This window comes from Xenia sp. Carnegie-2017, unplaced genomic scaffold (assembly GCF_021976095.1).
Source record: "Xenia sp. Carnegie-2017 unplaced genomic scaffold, XeniaSp_v1 HiC_scaffold_13, whole genome shotgun sequence".
Taxonomy (NCBI): Eukaryota; Metazoa; Cnidaria; class Anthozoa; order Malacalcyonacea; family Xeniidae; genus Xenia; species Xenia sp. Carnegie-2017.
Genome location: NW_025813436.1, coordinates 471,097 through 488,762, shown reverse-complemented (window position 1 = coordinate 488,762; position 17,666 = coordinate 471,097). Strand labels below are relative to the sequence as shown.

Sequence of the window (17,666 nt, the reverse complement as noted above, 5' to 3'; positions counted from 1 at the left end):
CAGTTCAATAAACAAGTTTACGCGACAGCTCTCGTGCTTTTGTATCACTTTACTACAATTAGTTTGTTGTTTTGGTTTTGTCTTTAGTGGTGAATAGATGATGGGGATGTCAATATGTCTGTTTATTGTGTTGTTGTCTTCGCTGTACCATGCCTCTTTGAATTCTCATGCGTGTTTTGTCTGTGCGCGTCCAAGAAGTTGTGTTTTTGTCCAGTCAAATGTTTTGTTTGTATCGTAGGTATGTTCTGCTGGTAGTGATTTTGGGTCGCGTCGTTTGATGGCATTCTTGTGCTCAGTGAGTCTTGTTTCAATTTTCTTGGATGTTTGTCCTATGTACTGTTTTGGGCAATCTTTACATGGTATCATGTAGACCGCGTTGGTTGTATCAAATGTCGTTGTTCGGTCTTTATGTTTAGTGAAGTATGATTTGAGTTTGTGTGTTGGTTTATGTGCGATGTTTATTTTGAATGGTCGGAGTAGTCTTCATGTCATTTCTGATGTTCCGTTTATACGTGGTAATGTCACTATTTTTACTGGTTCGTCTGTATCTTCGTTAGACTTTTCAGTTTGTGGTTTGTTGTGTATTTTGTTTAATACTTTGTTGATAAAGTTTCGTGGGTAATTGTTGTTTATGAATGTAGAGTATAAGTGGTTGCGTTCATTCTTTTTGGCTTCATCTATATTGCAGTGTGTTTTAATCCTGTTAAAGACAGTTCGAATGCAACTAATTTTGTGTTGTGTTGGATGATTGCTATTTAAGTTGAGTATTTGGTCTGTGTGTGTATTTTTGCGGAATACTTGTGTGTTTAATGTGCCGTCATGTGATCTGGTAAGTAGAATAACTAGGAAGGTAAGTTGTTTGTCCTGTTCTTTGTCCATGGTGAAGGTTATGTTCTGTGTGGTATTGTTTATTGTGTGTAGAATGTGTTCTGTTTTGTCTTTTCGACGATAGCAAAGATGTCGTCAATAAACCTTCTCCAATAGTCTGATGTGTGTGTTGTTGGTGACTGACTGCTTTTCAAGGTGTTGCATAACAGCTTCTGCAAGGAAGGTGGATAAAGGAGAACCCATTGGTGTTCCTGAAATTTTTCGGTAATATGAATTTTGGAAGGAGAATTCAGTGGAGAGGCAGAGCTCTAGCAGGTCGATGATATCGTCTTGGTCTAGTTCGGTTGTGATTTTCCATGAGTTGTTGTTAGTAAGTAGTTCGTTTGTGACTTGTTTGGCTATGTTTAGTGGTATGGATGTGAAAAGTGACACTACACGGTAAGATATCATGATTTCGTCTGGTTTTAGTTTTACATTTTTAATATTGGTGAGGAAAGTTGTGGCATTTTTGATAGTTTGATGTGATGATTTGACTAGTGGGTGCAGAATATTAGAAAGATATTTTGATAGTTCATACGTGGGAGATCCACGATCTATATATATGTAGTAATGTTGAAAAAAATCACGAAAACTACAGATTCATCACGACAAGCCTGTTTCATGATTTCTCACTCTTCAGGGAATTTAATGAATAAATACTTAATTAAAGTAAATGGTTTGAGCACGGGAGTATCGTTAGCGGTTTGTAAATGTAGATCGTCCAGGTTGGTATAGTCTTGGGAAGGATTGTTTTTGTTGTTGTTGACTGACGCTTCGACTTTTTCACAACCTTAGCTGTAGTCATCTTCAGAGTCATTTTTGACTTTGAAGATGACCACCCCTAAGGTTGTCAAAACGTCAGTCAACAACAACAAAAATAGTCCTTCTTAGGACTATACCAACCTGGACGATCTTCATTTACAAACATGTAAAATTACTTAAATGTTTAAAAAATATATACAAGATGACGGAAGTTAGTATATTAATTAAGGTGTATAGTTACAAATTACATAGGAGAGTTTTAGATCTTTGGCGACAAGAGGAAACAAGTTCGTTGCGTTTATTGAGAGATGATTTGGATGACTGGTAGAGGATGAAGATTTTTCTTTGATGCAAAGGTTGCATCTTTTACTAGTGCTGTTGTACGGTTTGTTGTGTGTGATGATGTTCCATAAAATGTCCTAGTCAATATTGCTGTCTTTAAAGGTCCAAATGTTCTTACTGAGTTCGGTCGAGTTTCGTAGTTCTTTGTGGCGGAAAGAGGCAGTGTGATTTCTATGTCTAGTTTTAAATTCGTTTTCTGTAAGTCTGATGTTCTCAGTATGTGTTTGTTATCATTGTTCATTATTTGTTCGATATTGTTCCTGCAGCTGTAGCTGAGTTTGATGGTGTTACGGTTGAATATTTTCGTGAGTTTATAGTCTATGCGGAAGTGTTTGTCGATTAATAAAAGGAATTTGTGGCCAATGTTCGTGTGGACGTTTTTGCTAAATAGAGGGTTGTACCAAAATATATTTTGTTGAAGTCTGTTTTTCCATTTTGTAGTAGCGTCCGATTCGAATTTTAGTGTGTATCGGTATCCGTTTTCGTCGAGTGCTTTTTGGTATGGTGCAGTTATTTGGTCAAATGATGCTTTGTCGGATGATAGGGATGATAGACGTTTGTTGATGGCGGCGGGTATGTTCTTCGTGGATGGTTGCTTTTGCTGTGGACGTATTGAAGAGATTTGTTGGGTTTTGTGTAAAGCCTAGGCCACACTATCGTCCATATCGACGAAAATTAGAACGAAAACTTCCGCAACGAAAATTTTGAACGAAAACTCGACGAAAATTTCGTTTTCGTTCATATTAGAAGGGTTGAACTTTTGACCTTTTTCATCAACGAAAACGCATACTATTGGCTAAAAATATCTTGATAATATCAGACTTTGTTCTCAAACATGGCGGAGTGGCAAGAGGTTTTTATAAATCTGATGCGAGAAACACCAATTTTGTATGATAAAAGTCACCCGGATTATAAGGACTCGAGGAATAAGAAAAGAAATCACTGGCAAGATGTTTTAGATGAATTTAATAAAATTACGGACTTGGCGTGGGATAGTGAGTATTATTGATAGTCCGCCGACAAACTTTTATATCAAATCATTCATTTCCATTACTTTTAAACATTTTAGCAGTAACTTGTTCTTAAGAGGAAGTAATCTTTTCTTTTAGAGATCGCCATTGTTTCTAATCCGTCAAAAATGCCGCTTGCTTATTGGCCAATAATGTTTTGGCTTTGCAAACATGCTTGAAATTTTTCGTCGTGTCTGGCATGCATTTCGTGCACGAATTTTCGTTTCGTTTTCGTTTTCGTCAATATAGACGATAGTGTGGCCCAGGCTTAAGGTCGATAGGAAGAATTGTTAAGATTTAAGGTGATGTCAAGGAAGTCGATGATTTTTTGTTTGCTTCGATAGTTTTGCGTAGCCCATTGTTGTTGAGGATGCGGCATATTTCCTTTTTGATATTCTCTTTTTCTCTTGGTGTGGTGTCTGAAATGGCGAGTCCGTCGTCTCGATAAAGACCTAGGTCTGTTGAGATGTGTTGTAGTTGAGAAAGGAGGTAGCTTCCTACGAGCTCGCATGTCTCAACACCGTCGAAGCTGCCCATTGTTACGGCGAATATAGATTTATATTTTTTTTGCCAGGGTTGTTGGTTGTGTTTGAGGAATGAATTCTTAGCGTGTATAATGATGTTTTTTCCGGTGTTTGTGATGTTGTCGTAGGTTGAGGCGATATCCAGTGCTTTGTTTAGTAGGTCTTGGTTAATGGATGGATAGAAGTCTACCATGTCGAAGGATATTAGGTGATGTTTTTTGGTGTTTGATGGATTTGAACAACAGGATCACACAGATGATGAATTTTTCCATTGGTTGAATGAGGTTGTTTTTATTATGTTGCGGTTGATTCTGTCAAGTATTTTCTTGGTAACTTTGCCAATTTCGGATTTTATTAGGTTGATAATTGGCAGGATCATTGATTCGTAAAGTTTGAATTATTGTCTTTGAGTGTTATGAATGCATTTTTTGTGGGCAGTGGCTTCTACTCTGTTAGATATACCCAGTTGTGATGTGATATTTTTGTCTTCGGTTTGGATGGCTTTTATTGTGTGGGCATTTGATTTCTTGTATGATTTTGTGATATTTTGTTCAAGGAGGTCGTAGTATGCTGGCTCGTCTAGTTTGTAGAAATTTGTTGTTTTGTCGGCAGCGATTAGTAGCTTCGTTTCGTGTTTCATGGTAGTGGTGTGGTCTTTCATTTTGTTAAGGAATGTGCTGTTCACGTCTTTAAATTTTATTGATTGTATCATTTTCGTCATGTCTTTCTCGAAATCTTTTAGGTCGTCAATCGGTGGAGGGTTTTTACTGCTCTTGAAGCCATAGGTATCTTTATAAGTGATGGTAGTATTCGGATTCAGGAGGAAGTAAGCTTTCCAGCGCATATTACGAAGGAAGGTCTCAGATTTTTCAATAAGTCGTTGTAAGTATTCATTCGGTGATGGTGAAAGAATGTTCTTGAAGCTGTAGTTGAAGTTGAATTTCTCCATTGCGGATTATCGTAGAGTGCTTGACAAAATTTTTTCTTGAAGCGTAATAGGAAGTTATAAACAAATAATCAACAATCATAACAAACATATACTGAGAGCATCAGACAAACTGACGACAACACCGCAAACAAAAAGACACATACAAAAACATGCAACTGCCGACAAAAGCAAAACTGCCCACTTAACGGAAACTGCCTACAATCATCCGTCGTCTATCAAGCTACTGTGAAACTCAAGGAAAATAACACAACTGAGACGTACATTGGACTTACAGAAAACGAATTTAAAACTAGACATAGAAATCACACTGCCTCTTTCCGCCACAAAAAACTACGAAACTCGACCGAACTCAGTATTCACATACGCTAACTTCCGTCATTTAACTTGTAACTATACACCTTAATTAATATACTAGCTTCCGTCATCTTGTATATATATTTTAAACATTTAAGTATTTATTCATTAAATCCCCTGAAGAGTGAGAAATCACGAAACAGGCTTGTCGGGATAAGTCTGTAGTTTTCGTGAGTTTTTTCAACATCACTACATATATTTACGCTCTGCTCTAGGGCATCGAGCACTGTTTTATACGGATAATCATCACTTATAAACTTCATATATATATATACATACGGCTTTGTGAGAAAAATGTGAACAAAAACTACATAGGTCGTATAATTGTGAAAGGAGTGTAGCAACAGCAAATGAAGCATTAATATCAGTAAAATATATTCGATAACTGACATTATTTTTAATCCACAACAACTATAGAACAGCGGAAATGTGCGTTTTTATTCAAGAATTTTAACACCAATTGTAAATTGATACCCAAGCACTTTTTTAAAATGCTTTTATTTGAAAGCTATATTTAGGCTTTGTATGTACAAATTCATACCTTTAAGTAAGCACCATGAAAGTTACCATCAACGACAATGTTTTCCTAAAGGCTGTTAGCCTAAAAATGAAAATTTCGTTTAGGGTGGAGGATATACATAACTCCCTCATGAATTCACAATAGTGAGTGAGACAATGAAAATAATAGCTACATAAAAAAGTTATGCAAATTCCAACATATTCAATTTTTAGATTAATTATAAAAATTAATAAAATTGTTTGCAATTATATTGACCACAGGTATTTCAATTATTCTTTCGTTTAAAGGGTTTGTCATCTTTCGAAATCTTGAGTACAAAAAAAAACTTATTCTACTTACCAAACAGGAAACACAAAAAATTCCCCTTATAATGCATCTTAAAATTCATATTCATAGCTTTGATAACTATGATCCTTTTATCAGTGAGCTAGGAAACATGATGTAAGTGTCAAGTATAATTATCAATGATGTTAGTTTTAGTGGCTGTTGTGGTCTAACATTGCAACTGGACTGCTTTATTTCAGAATTTGCAATTTACTTGTTTCTTTTGTACATTTTCTCAATCCAAAACTCCATTGTAATTATTTTCTAGATTGTACCAGAAGAGTGATTGTAAATCAAACAAGATTGTTTTCATAGTCTCTAACTTAGTGCTATATAGTAGGCATTTACCGTTTTCTGAGCTATTTCAGTAATTAAACTTTGCGCAAAGCTGGGAATCAAATATTGATGTAACTGTTTAACGCCAGTTAGTTAGCTTCACTGAACCACTTAAAGTTGTTCAGTTCGCTGGAAAGTAAACATTCACAAAGATTTATGTAGATTTCGATGTATTTGTTTATAGTTACTATTATATAGCAATAAGCAACATCAAATTGCCTGCAGAATTTAATAGTAAATTTAGGAATGTTCAATATGAGATTAGCCTTCGACCTGATTGTCTATTTCTAGCTATTACCAGTTTCATGATATATAAGTTAAATATCAAACAATGAATCAAAGTGATTGATTGTTTAAGATGAAAGATATTTTATGACACAAAGCTGAAATAAAGAGAAAAATTGCAATTTCTTCAATAAGCCTTATTGCAGGTTGCGATTGATTTGATTCGTGCTTCGTTTAAGTTGTAAAGGAATTTCAAGCTTTTTTTCTCTTTAATTTTAAATGTTGTTCAATGTGAAAAGTCTCGTGTACGGAAGCATGCAAAACACAAAAATAGCTTTAGTGTAAAAATGTGTTCATCTTAAAATGCATCTTAAGATTATTCATTTCATCCATTCAGAAATATTGTGTTAGGGATGAACATTTTTTTAAATTGTTCATATTAATCATGCAGAAAATGCATGTTAAATTTTCTGAACGCCTTGCATGTCTGATTCATATACCTATAATATAGATGTCGTGGCAATGTAGCTAACATTGAATAGAAACAGATAATTACAATCTACATTGAAGCTCGACTAAAATTCACTTACATTTTGCTCCAGATTACTTAATTTCCAATTAACTTATGTGCAATGGTCTTGTATACGTGATAAAAAAATGTTCAGTTTTAATCATTTTCTTGATTCTACAAGAGGAACTTGTGAAAATTACACAAATTCGTGTGTATGATCTCGAACAAAACTGAATGTCGTGATAAATTAGTGGGAGATAACATATATTAGTTAAGTTTTACTGAGATGGAATTTATGGAATGGCGGTGTATTACAATCTACTGTGCAATTTTCTTTAATTAAAGATCTTAATGCTCGGCTTTCACCTTTCATCTATTTTGGGTTTTATCTTCATTTTGTTTAAGACAATTATGCAAATTACAATAATTTGTTAGATAATAACAAGCTAAAAAATACATACCCATAAAACAATACAAGCTATACATATCCAGGTTGTGAGTCGCTTAAATAAAAGAAAATGACGCAGTCAGTGATAAAGTAATGCGTTTTGACAAATTATCGCATGTTTTAAAATAGAAAGGGGAAAATGAACCAGGTTACCAGCTACGCCAACTGAAATTTTAACATTCTTGAATTGTTCTCGCGCAATGGTTTCAGAATAGAAAATTTGTATATGTCGCTTGTAACGTAACAGGCTATTTTGGAAGATAGACATCTTGCGCCGAATTCATTTAGAAAAAGTAGCTATATTGATGCGTATTATTTTTGCTGGGGATTTGTGTAATGTTCTTCCATCTTACAAATTTAGAGTAGACTTGATTATTCTTTGATTAAGAATTGATTAAGACTTTCAAATCATGTAGAGCTTTCTCATAACGTCGTTGGGATCTTTGATAGCGTATGCATAGTTTGTGTAAATCAGAGTCGGTGTTTCCGAGTTTAGACCAAAAACCATGACCAGCCGACAATTTAAAGCCGACAATTCATTGCTTACTTCCGTTTGCTTATTTCAGTTCATTTTTAGTTTACAGTTCCCTTCTCATCTTGTTTTGATGCATATTTTGCAATGTCAAGATGTCTTGTTTTTTTCGGATTTTGCTTTATATTGTTTTTCTTTAAATTGTCGGCTGGTCATAGTTTTTTTTACAATTCAAAATACTTTATAAACGATCATATTGCTAAGATTTTGCCTTCAAAATATTCTTTAGAATTTTTTAACCAGCAGATTTAATGTAATGGTATTTTGAATTCCAAATGAGGTGCAATAATGTGTTGTGAGTTAGCCTAGATCCGCCACTGCTCCTATTTACCAGCCCCAGAAATGGTAGTATAACTATGTATATCAAATTTAAATAGAAAAGATTGTGTTTACACATTTTCGTTAAAGCTCATAATTTTCAAACAGTTGTTTATAGTCTGAATGTGTTGTTACAATGAGTCTATGAATTTCATGAATGCAGATGCACTTTTCAGGCAAAAAAAGCACAAAACCGATTTACTTTTGCTATTTATTGGCCGACGCTTGCGGAGATCAATAAAAAACTGAATATGGCAAAAAGAATATAACAATACGATGGTTATTAAAAACAGATCAAACATTATTCTATACTAATAAAAGAACACACATGAACTCGTCAAATGGTCTCAAGCAGTCCCTCAAACGACAAACGAAACAGCACCTTCGTCCCTTCGAGATCGTAAAAGTCCATAGTTATATTCCCATTTTTTATCCAATTCAAAACTGCTTTCTAAAACATTATAAAACCTCCATTAAAATCGAAAATTCAGATTAATAAAAACATTTCAAAGCTCTTATTTAGCCAGCAAAATACTTAGCAAGTGACAAGTTATGACAAATTGAATTAATTCACCAAACTTTGTGAAATTAACACTCAAGAGTATAAAGAGTAGAAATATATTTATTGCGTGCGAGAAATATAAGAGAAATTGTTTTGAGTCATACGGCCCGTAGCGAATACAGCAAGACATAATTTTCAAGCTATGTGATAGATAGTTTCCTTGGTAATATATGCAAATCAGTTGGAGAAAAAGACTTCTTGTGTAGAGTCCCTTTAACGCAATTAATTTTCGTGAACAAAAGTTATGGCCACAAATCCAGCATCTTCATCATCTCGTAAATAGTTTAACATTACCAAAGTAAAGAAAACATGTTTATTATATAAGATTATTATATGCATGCTGCACACTAGGAACTTTTCATTATAACTAAACCTTCACAAAGATTTATGTAGATTTCGATGTATTTGTTTATAGTTACTGTTATATAGCAATAAGCAACATCAAACTGCCTCTAGACTTTAATAGTAAATTTAGGAATGGTCAATATGCGATTAGCTTTCGACCTGATTGTCTATTTGTAGCTAATGCCATTTTCTTGATATATAAGTTCATATAAGTTATGTGAAATTCTCGTGTGCGGAAGCATGCAAAACACAAAAAGTTTGCATCTTAAAATGCATCTTAAGAATATTCTTTACATAAATTCCGAAATATTATGTTAAGGATTAACATTTTTTGAATTGTACATACTAATCGTGCAGAAAATGCATGTTAAATTTTCTGAACGCCTTGCATGTCTCATTCATATACCTATAATGTATATGTTGTGGCAATGTAGCTAACATTGAATAGAAACAGATAATTATAATCTACATTGCAGCTCAACTGGAATTCACTTACATTTTGCTCCAGATTACTTAACTTCCAATTAACTTATGTGCAATGGTCTTGTTTACGTTATAAAAAAAATGTGTGTATGATCTCAAACAAAACTCAATGTCGTGATAAATTAGTGGGAGACAACATATATTAGTCAAGTTTTACTGAGATGGAATTTATGGAATGGCGGTGCATTACAATCTACTGTGCAATTTTCTTTAATTCAAGATCTTAATGCTCGGCTTTCACCTTTCATCTATTTCTGGGTTTTTATCTTCATTTTGTTTAAGACAATTATGCAATTTACAATAATTTGTTAGATAATAACAAGCTAAAACCATACATATTCCATAAAACAATACAAGCTATACATTTCCAGGTTGTGCGTCGTCTTAAATGACAGAAAATGGTGCAGTCAGCGGTAAAATAATGTGTTTTGACAAATTCTCGCATGTCTTCAAATAGAAAGGGGGAAATCAATCAAGTTACAAGTTACGCCAATTGAAATTTTAACATTCTTGAATTGTTCTCGCGCAATGGTTTCAGAATAGAAAATTTGTATATGTCGCTTGTAACGTAACAGGCTATTTTGGAAGATAGACATCTTGCGCCGAAATCATTTAGAAAAAGTAGCTATATTGATGCGTATTATTTTTGCTGGGGATTTGTGTGATATTCTTCCATCTTACAAATTTAGGTTAGACTTGATTATTCTTACTAATTGATTAAGAATTTCAAATCATGTAGAGCTTTCTCATAATGTCGTCGTGATCTTTGCTAGCGTATGCATTGTTTGTGTAAATCAGAGTCGGTGTTTCCGAGTTTAGACCAAAAACCATGAGCAGCCGACAATTTAGAGCCGACAATTTATTGCTTACTTCCGTTTACTTATTTCATGCGTTGTAAATATATATGTGTATGTATGGTTTTGAATATCATTCTGTCTGAAGATGACTTTGAAATAAAGTCGAAAATTTACAGTTCACTTCTCGTCTTATTTTGATTCATATTTTGCAATCTCAAGATGTCTTATGTTTTCGGAATTGGCTTTTTATTTTTTTCTTTAAATTGTCGTCTGGTCATGGTTTTTTTTACAATTCAAAATACTTTATAAACGATCAGATTGAAAAGATTATGCCTTTAACATATTCTTTAGAATTTTTTACCCAGCTGTTTTAATATAATGGTATTTTGGATTCAAAATGAGGTGCAATAATGTGTTCTGACTTACCCTAGATCCGCCACTGCTCCTATTTACCAGCCCCAGAAATGGTAGTATAACTGTATGTATATAAATTTAAATAGAAAAGATTGTGTTTACACATTTTCGTTAAAGCTCATAATTTTCAAACAGTTGTTTATAGTCTGAATGTGTTGTTACAATGAGTCTATGAATTTCATGAATGCAGATGCACTTTTCAGGCAAAAAAAGCACAAAACCGATTTACTTTTGCTATTTATTGGCCGACGCTTGCGGAGATCAATAAAAAACTGAATATGGCAAAAGAATATAACAATACGATGGTTATTAAAACAGATCAAACATTATTCTATACTAATAAAAGAACACACATGAACTCGTCAAATGGTCTCAAGCAGTCCCTCAAACGACAAACGAAACAGCACCTTCGTCCCTTCGAGATCGTAAAGTCCATAGTTATATTCCCATTTTTATCCAATTCAAAACTGCTTTCTAAAACATTATAAAACCTCCATTAAAATCGAAAATTCAGATTAATAAAAACATTTCAAAGCTCTTATTTAGCCAGCAAAATACTTAGCAAGTGACAAGTTATGACAAATTGAATTAATTCACCAAACTTTGTGAAATTACCACTCAAGAGTATAAAGAGTAGAGAAATATATTTATTGCGTGCGAGAAATATAAGATTGTTTTGAGTCATACGGCCCGTAGCGAATACAGCAAGACATAATTTTCAAGCTATGTGATAGATAGTTTCCTTGGTAATATATGCAAATCAGTTGGAGAAAAGACTTCTTGTGTAGAGTCCCTTTAACGCAATTCATTTTCGTGAGCAAAAGTTATGGCCACAAATCCAGCATCTTCATCATCTCGTAAATAGTTTAACATTACCAAAGTAAAGAAAACATGTTTATTATATAAGATTATTATATGCATGCTGCACACTAGGAATTTTCATTATAACTAAACCTTCACAAAGATTTATGTAGATTTCGATGTATTTGTTTATATTTACTGTTATATAGCAATAAGAAACATCAAACTGCCTCTAGACTTTAATAGTAAATTTAGGAATGGTCAATATGCGATTAGCTTTCGACCTGATTGTCTATTTGTAGCTAATGCCATTTTCTTGATATATAAGTTCATATAAGTTATGTGAAATTCTCGTGTGCGGAAGCATGCAAAACACAAAAAGTTTGCATCTTAAAATGCATCTTAAGAATATTCTTTACATAAATTCCGAAATATTATGTTAAGGATTAACATTTTTTGAATTGTACATACTAATCGTGCAGAAAATGCATGTTAAATTTTCTGAACGCCTTGCATGTCTCATTCATATACCTATAATGTATATGTTGTGGCAATGTAGCTAACATTGAATAGAAACAGATAATTATAATCTACATTGCAGCTCAACTGGAATTCACTTACATTTTGCTCCAGATTACTTAACTTCCAATTAACTTATGTGCAATGGTCTTGTATACGTTATAAAAAAAATGTGTGTATGATCTCAAATTCGTGATAAATTAGTGGGAGATGATCGTGACTAAAACACTACACGAGTACATACGAGTACATACGAGTGACATACGAGTACATACAAGTACATACGACTGACATACACAACCCAGTCTCTTCCTTAAATTAACTCTATACGCTAATTGTGAAAATACCCTCAAATTGACTGTATAAGTAATTTGCAACGTCCATTCAAACAACAGGCCTGGTGACATGAGTGGCTCCTTTGCCAGTTCTTTGCCTAATGCTAGATGTTCGTGGTAGAAATAAAACTATTAAGAAGAAAAATGCCAGAAGAGATATAGTTCTTCAAAGAAGTGAAGTTGGCGAACGGATTATTCATAAGCCAAGCAAAGCACTTCGAGAAATAGAAATACACAAAGAGGTGTGTGCTCGGAAATAATACTTTTATCAAAGAAATAGCAGCATTTTAGATTTTTGTGTAACTTGTATGTTACGTTTTTATGTTACTTGTTGTTATTACTATCATAGGTGAGGAAATGCCTACAACATCTTCAGATTTACATGATGTTCCACAGGAATGATATGTGATGACAGTGTTACTGAAAGAGGTTGTTGATAATACTTCTTACATCTCAACTTTACATAACAGAAGCAAAAATTTTGTGCTGTCCAGGCCACTGCATCTATACATAGTTTTTTATATTTTTATACACATGTGACTGTGCTTTTAAGACTTCAATGTACTCTTGTATCATATTTTAGAAAAGAAAATAGAAAAGGAAACAGCTTTATGTCATAAAATCATTTCATTTTCATTTTAGATCTTGAAGCTATTCTTGAAAGCTCTCCGTTGGTTATTGGAGAAGTGAATACTGGGCCATCTGCCTGGCAAAAAAAATGGAAAATCGAGAAGAAAAATGGGAAATTATGAGGGAAAAATTATTTAATGTCACTGTGTAATCATTTGCTCCTCCTTTATCTTCTATAAAGTGTTGGAGATGCAATAAAAATGAAGCTGTACTAAGATGCAGACAATGTGGTGTGTTGAGATATATTTGTAGAGAATACGATAATGATGTCCATGAGAACAATCCTCTCCATGATCGAGAAGTGTGGTTGGATGGTTATTTTCAATATATCAAGCCTACACAATCCATTTCATCTGATGGAAAGATTTGCAGCATTGGTAAGTATAATGTAGATACTATTGAATTTTGTATAAATATTTGTTGTTTTTTTTGTTGTGCCCTATGTGAGAGAAATGTTTTTCTGTGATGATGCTGTTATCTTTGTAGATTGATCATGTCCCATCCTTTACCCATCATCATGTCAGTTGTGTAATGAATCCATTATGAAAATTACCAACAATTCTCTTATGATTATGATCACATGTGAAGGTGAAAATGTCCTTATACAATTTATTTACTGAGTCCAAATAACATTTTTTGTTATATGGATGTACATATGATGCATCATATTAAAATCTGATTTGTTAGGGGCTGATTATTGAGAAAAATACATAGGCAGCAGGTTGGATTGTACACTAATTCAGAAACTTTAAATTGAAACTAAAAACTTCAAATCATCAATGAAGTTGCTGGCTTCTTATGAAACCCCAGGATTTGATTTCTTCGAAGCACATATTTTCAGCACTGTACTGGTTATCTTTGATTATATTTTTTTTCAACAGGACGATTTGGTCTTAATCGGTTCACTGTACATCGCTCATCTTTTCAATGGAAGTAGTCACCAATTTCTGTTGACAGTATAATTGAGAGTGGCTGGTGGCCTGGTAGCCCTGAAAATGTTCATTACATATTTAGTCAGATGTCTTTAATTTGTGGGATGCATTTAGAAAGAGGATGCCTGGGTCATCACAATCTGCTTTTGTAAGAAGTTTGGAAGATATTTGCAGCTCTAGAGGAAGGGTGATTAATTTTTATGCTATCTACATGTCTTTGTTAGTGTGCTTTTTATTTTGTATATATTTTTTCCCTCACAAACCAAAAGCTACAAGACGTAAATCTTGGTTTCAAAATAATCCTTTATGATCATTTCTTTCTGTGAATTTTAGTAAATTCTGGAAATTCAAGGAAAATTTGTTTAAAATTTGTAACAAGCACATGTCAATTTTTGTATGCTTCGTCTAATGTGTATGTTAAAAGTATGAGAATATATTATAGTACAGTTGGGTTTTGCATAATCAACAAATAGTATATAATTGTGCTATGTTTTGATGTGAAATGTTATCAATCCAGTCACATTCAGAAAATTGTTTGCTGAATGGAGCTATTGCTAACATGAAATTGACCTTCTTCATGAGCAGACATGGAAAAATTGTCCTCCTTGTAGTATTGATCAACATTCATGTCATGTTGATGGAAATCAAAAAGTGTACAGATTCAGCAAAGTACCAAGGTTTGTGATATTGGATGGCAAATTCTCAAACTTGCAAAAATGGAATTACCCTTTGTAAATGATTCAGATATTTTTATGTTTTAATAATTTGAACCAATTTCAACAAATCCAAGAAAAAGACCTACTGCTCATGTTTGATTCTTTACCTGCATTGTTAAGTTTATGAGGGCTTGTGTTCTAAATTGATAACTTACTTTTACCACAGGGTCCAGTCCAGTGTTATTATCGTGATGTATTGATTGCAAACAATAGTTTTGTGGACTCTCATTTAAAAGTCTTGGTTCAAAGTCAATTCAGGTAATGTGTTATGAAGTAGGATTGAAAGGTAGTAATCTATTATTAGGTTAAAGCATTTTTCGACGTGTTCTACATGTTCTACGCAGGGTTCTACGTGTTACATAGGAAGAAAATCAAAATGCGCTAAGAAATATTGCACCAGCACTGTCTATAATGCATGGGAAATCACACAGTTGGTCATGTCAGGTACGTTACATACGTAGGTTATGATTGTTTACCCAACAACTCGTAAACTAAATACCGCATACGCCGACGATAATGCTCTATTAAAGATGTTATGAGACGAAGCGTGCTTTGTCAAACTGTAATAATACTGTATTTCACGTAACTAAACCGTTGTTACGTAAATCTGAAATGGGTTGTCTTGAATGGATGATTTTTTTCACACTTTTTAGGTTATTTGGAGCGGAAGATTGCATTGTGGTGCGGCAGCAACTTCTGGCGAAGAAGTTGAGCAAATAAATTCGTATTTGTCAAGACTTGGCTCGACTACTAAAAATATGACGACTTCCGGTGAGTATTATTTTCTTATCTGCGTATCCACTCAGGTTTTTTGATCGATTAAGTCCACGAACTAATGTGCACATTAATGGTTGTACGTATTAAGGACGAGAAGAATGCATTACTGAACACCTTCTGAGTTGGAACAAGCGAAAAATTTTAAACTTGGCAAACTCCCTTGTTATTCGAATGAAAAAGGTTACACGTTGTATATGTCTTCAGTTAATTGTCAAAATTATACTAGTGTGAGTCCATGATTCTAATGTGTGCTACGTACGTGTATAATATGAAATGAATTTACAGTTCATAGTTGTGTATAGGTGTTGTTTGAACCCAATATGTTTACTGCGCTAATATATTTCTTTTTCACTGTTTTTCATAATGTGTCCTTTCACTGTTTTTCATAATGTGTCCTTTCATTGTTTTTTATAATTGTCCTTTCACTGTTTTTCATAATGTGTCCCCTGTTTGCATCGGACGGCTCAAAAATTGACTATGTTGAAGACTCCAAGTACCTTGGCGGTTATTCAGATACTGAGCATGATATGTCTGTCAGAATAGCGTTGGCATGGAGTGCGCTGCATTCTCTTCCGGCAGTTTGGAAGTCTCCAATCAAGAAGTCAACAAAGACTAAAGTGTTCAAGGCTTGCATTGAAATCATACTTCTCTACGGGTCAGATTCATGGACGCTAAATGTGAAACGTAAAAAGCGTCTCGACGGCACATACACAAGAATGCTTAGACACGCCTATGACATCTCTTGGAAAAGCCATCCTACCATGCAACAAATCTCTGTACGGTACGCTTCCTCGTGTGTCTGAAACGGTTCGTCAGCCGCGTTTGACTCTTGCGGGCAATGTTAGTCGTCATGAAGAGCCCGCTGGTAGGCTTCTGCTATGGACACCCTCAGCAAAAAGAAGAATTGGGCGCCCGTTTGTCACCCTCAAGAACATCATTGAGGAAGAAACAGGCTTGTCTGGACAAGACCTGTCGACTGCAATAGCAGATCGCCATCGCTGGCACTTGGAATACGTTCATGTTTTACCTGAGCCATCTGGCATTGGATGACGCAAGGCAAGGCAAGGCAATTTCGAAGACCGAAAGGCAACTTTCATCTGCCAGAGACGATTATGTAAAGTTAAGAAGCGAACTTAATGTCCAGGATTCAGACTTGGACGACTCGATAATGCAGTGGAAAGAAGAAGTTCAACAATTTGCGAGAGGTAACATTGTTTACTTTCAAATATTTTTTAGAAACATGGTTTAGTATTTTACAGTTCTGTACTAATGGTTGATTTTTGTTCAAACATCATTTAAAACGAAACTATATTAAATAATTCTTGGCCTGGCTCAGGAGTGCTTAGTAATTACGTAGATAAATTAATATTTTTATTGTTTGTCTAGAACAACAAATTGGAGTTTCTTCGTTGAAAAGTGCCGCCGAAGATTTCTTCCTTTTGCATCAAACTGTTGATAATGCTCAACATTTGGAGAATTTTGTAAAAGCCAACGATGATCAAACGCGGACATTTTTGGGTGATAGGTGTTTCGTTCATGACGCTCAAAACAAAGTGAAACAACTTGAACAAAATGCAACAAGATTGCTGGAATTGAAAAGACAGCTTTTAGATGGACATGTGACAGAGGAGCAGCTTCTTGAGCAAGGAAAGTCGCAGCTGGCAAAAATCACAGTAGCAAAGCTGCAGAAGAGATTAGAAATGTTGTATTTTTCAGTCACTAGACGCACAAAAGAAATAACTTCTATTGCTGGTGAGTTTTGTTGGAGGTTTTTTTATGAGTAACTGTAAGCATTATTTTAAAGTTCGTAGCAAAATCAAAGTGAGTTAGATTTTAGATGTAGGCGACACAAAATGCAAAATATGGAACAGTTTTATTCGAGATAAATCGTGCTTTATCTAAAAGTTAACGGATAAATACTATCTACGCCATCCTGGAAGAAATATGTCGACTTATATTTCAAAACATTTTTCCAAATTACTGAAAAATTACGACACGCACGTTCTGTAGATTCTAGCAAACGAAGATCTTCCATGAGAAGGAAATGCCCTGAAGAGAAGTCCAAAATAACATCCACCGTAGAAGAGTTAAATTGCCTCTCAAGTCTGTGTGCTCTTCCTACAACAAGTGCGGAAGAAATCATGTCTGGAGATTTTGTTTAGTCGTTTAACCAGTGTGACATAGATAGTACGACTTCACATGGTGTGTAAAACAATAGCAATTACAGTTCTATGTATATTGTGACGTCCATGCTCTTTTTAGTTTCAACTATTTTACTTTACAATATTTAGATATACCTGTGCGTTTCAAGGCACAAATTGTCGATAAGTACA

At 34.2% G+C, this 17,666-nt stretch overlaps 3 long non-coding RNA genes across 5 annotated transcripts; 1 reads left to right on the top strand and 2 right to left on the bottom strand.

Moving 5' to 3' along the window:
- Nucleotides 1–3,610: 3,610 nt before the first annotated feature.
- On the bottom strand, nt 3,611–6,918 carry LOC124448615. Of its 2 annotated transcripts, XR_006949178.1 has the most exons (4): nt 6,804–6,918; nt 5,668–5,755; nt 5,350–5,409; nt 3,611–4,489 (listed from the first exon to the last, which is right to left on the bottom strand). It is a non-coding gene; the product is annotated as an uncharacterized LOC124448615 (long non-coding RNA). The 2 variants fall into 2 exon arrangements; XR_006949181.1 differs by lacking the exon at nt 5,668–5,755.
- Nucleotides 6,919–8,286: 1,368 nt separating this feature from the next.
- LOC124448631 lies at nt 8,287–12,107 on the bottom strand. Of its 2 annotated transcripts, XR_006949186.1 has the most exons (3): nt 12,046–12,107; nt 10,636–10,685; nt 8,287–8,473 (listed from the first exon to the last, which is right to left on the bottom strand). It is a non-coding gene; the product is annotated as an uncharacterized LOC124448631 (long non-coding RNA). The 2 variants fall into 2 exon arrangements; XR_006949185.1 differs by lacking the exon at nt 12,046–12,107 and having other exon boundaries at nt 10,636–10,714.
- Nucleotides 12,108–16,860: 4,753 nt separating this feature from the next.
- On the top strand, nt 16,861–17,666 carry LOC124448641. Its single transcript, XR_006949189.1, has 3 exons — nt 16,861–17,085; nt 17,344–17,535; nt 17,625–17,666. It is a non-coding gene; the product is annotated as an uncharacterized LOC124448641 (long non-coding RNA).